This window comes from Trichechus manatus, unplaced genomic scaffold, assembly GCF_000243295.1.
Source record: "Trichechus manatus latirostris isolate Lorelei unplaced genomic scaffold, TriManLat1.0 scaffold00121, whole genome shotgun sequence".
Classification (NCBI taxonomy): domain Eukaryota; kingdom Metazoa; phylum Chordata; class Mammalia; order Sirenia; family Trichechidae; genus Trichechus; species Trichechus manatus.
The window spans coordinates 8,502,897-8,505,490 of record NW_004444057.1 but is presented as its reverse complement, the minus strand read 5'-3'; the positions used below and the strand labels follow the sequence as shown (position 1 = coordinate 8,505,490).

Below are 2,594 nucleotides of genomic sequence, written 5' to 3'. Positions count from 1 at the left end.
ATGGTACGGCATACAATTTAGTATGAACTTGTCTATACTGTTCCACCCAATAAAACTTTCTTGGAGCTCAGGAGAAAACGTATCTTTTGAATGCCTGGTATCTACATTAATCCTACTTTGATGTTAGTATTTTGTATGATAAGCTAATATTCAACAGAAATTGGCCCAAGTTTAAATAGAAGACAAAACAGACACAAAGTGTCAAATAGCTTAAGTCTGCTCTGCGCAATTACAGAGTCATAATTACTTTTCACATGGAAGTAAAAGTGCTTTGAAGTCAAAAATACTTTTGTAAAAGGTATTATTAACCTTACTAATACTTAATATCCAAGAAGAATTTTCTAAAATGGTTTTATCCATTTCCTGTGATAAGTATCCTCTGCCACAATGTGTAAAAAAAAAAAAAAAAAAAAGATTCATGAAATTGGTGACATTAGACACACAATTTATGGCATGGGCCTTTAAGTTGAAACCAAATCTACAGAGATTTTATTTTTTGCATATGCACAAACTATTATCAATTCACATTTTCTGTAAGCCTTGAAGAATTTTTATTTAACATAATGAGAGGCTTAGGAACATATTAAAGACTATGTAGTGCTCTTCTGTTGCTGTTCACCAACTGTTTTTATGACGATAACTCCGAGATCTGGAATGTGATCGAAAAGGAGAGTGTTTTGCTGTTTGTGCGTTACTTTCAGAACTGGTGTACCCTTTGGGAGATTTACATGGGGATCTTGCTATGGAGTCAGAATGTCTTCCATGTGATCTTGACTTTGTTCCTGAGCTAGTCTGCTTTTGAGGTGAACTTGATTGTGATTTTCCTATTGACTTGGACCTTTTCTGTAAGGACTTGGACCTTTTCTGTAAGGACTTGGACCTTGACCGTCCTCTAGAACCAGAATTTCTTCTTGGAGTTCTTGATTGCCTGGCTGAGGTAGACCGCCTTGGCAGTGATTTGGAACGAGATTTAGATTGACTATAAGAAAATCGCCTGTGTCGAGACTCTTTGAGGCTATCAGACCGCCTCCTGTTTCTTCCCCAGGAAGAACTTCTACTTCGAGTTCTCCTTTGGCTGGGACTTCTGGCTCTCCTATGATCACTCGGAGAACAAGGGTGACGTTCTTTTGATTTCATTTGGCCTGGTGTTTTGCGATCACCTTGTGCAAACTGTATTTCAGTTTGACGGCCACATACCCATTTTCTATTGAGGTTATAAAGAGCATCTTCAGCATCACGAACATCTTCAGATAGGACTAGCTGGTGGCGTCCGCGACGTTCCTGACGAACAGGGAGCTGTTGGGAGGCCTCGTGTAGTGAGACATGGCCGCTTCCTCCGCTCCCTCCGGGTCTGCCCGCGGCCGCCGGGCTCGCCACCAAGCAGCTCCGCCTGCCCCACGCGCCCCCCTACCCTTGGCCTCGGCCCGCCAGCGCGCAGCCGCAGAGGCCGGCGCCGAGGGGGCGCTATATATCATCGTTTTTTGATTAGTAAGCATTACCTTCCAAGTGAATACATTTCTACTAACAGAGGCTAACACACAGCAGCACAGTATTATACCGTAATAGCAAATATATTCTGAGAATTCCAGTACAAAACAAAGAACATATATAACAAGTCTATGACTTAGGGGGGGAAAAAAAACATTAAAAATATTTGCTATTTTGAAGGTTTTGCCCCAAAGCGATGTTTTAATTTAAACTTTTTAGATAAGCTGAACGTGTAATGTTCAGTGTAACGGCTTCATGTTTGCAACTCAGCCATTCTAATTACCTCGCCTGAGGCAATCACATGTCCTTTCTGTGCCTTCAGAAAGATGAGAAACAGCCAGATTCCATTTCCCTTCTCCTCACTCCACTTGTCTTATTTTCTTGGAGCTCCCGTTAAGCGAAGAAGGAATAAGAATTTGGCCCTTTGTTTCTGTATGGATAGTTAATCCCCCTTAAATAAATTCCTCTGATCAACTCACTTCTAATTAGTACTGGTCCTTTTCTCCTGCTTCAAAACTTTTCTGTGGACTTAGGAAGACTGGTGAATATTATACACTAAGAATAAACCCCGTGATGTAATTGGCATTACAAAACAGCTCTTCCAATTAACATCACAATTCCTTTATTTTGCTTAAAGTAACTCTTCAACAGGATAACATTTTCAAGATAAACTGCAGGAAAAAAAATCAGTCATGTTATTTTATGATTATGTCTCTTTCCTCCTCGACATAAATGAAGCCCCGTCATTGAAAAAGCACGGCCTCCTTTAACTATCCCAGTGGGAAGCTGAGAGCAATTGTGTGACCAAAATCCAATTAGATGACTTGCAAATAGATCTAATCTAAAAGATTAATTCTAGTAAAAATGTTTATATATAAAATAGGATGTCTATGATTTTTTAGGGGAGGGATGCATATATATATGATTAGGAAACTAGACATGAGACTTTGTAAACTTGTGTCTTGATAGCTGATGAAACATATACTGGTCTTGGGTGTACAGTCGTGTTCTTATACTAGATCTATTAATTATCTCAGCTGCTCAAACCACATTTCTGTGTTATAATTATTTTTTCACTTAACAAACTTATTCAACATGCATTTATT

The 2,594-nt window shown here is 39.3% G+C and overlaps 1 pseudogene; it reads right to left on the bottom strand.

The window, feature by feature from the left end:
- Positions 1 to 606: 606 nt before the first annotated feature.
- Positions 607 to 1,325, bottom strand: LOC101343203 (serine/arginine-rich splicing factor 12 pseudogene; annotated as a pseudogene).
- Between the last annotated feature and the right edge of the window lie 1,269 nt (positions 1,326 to 2,594).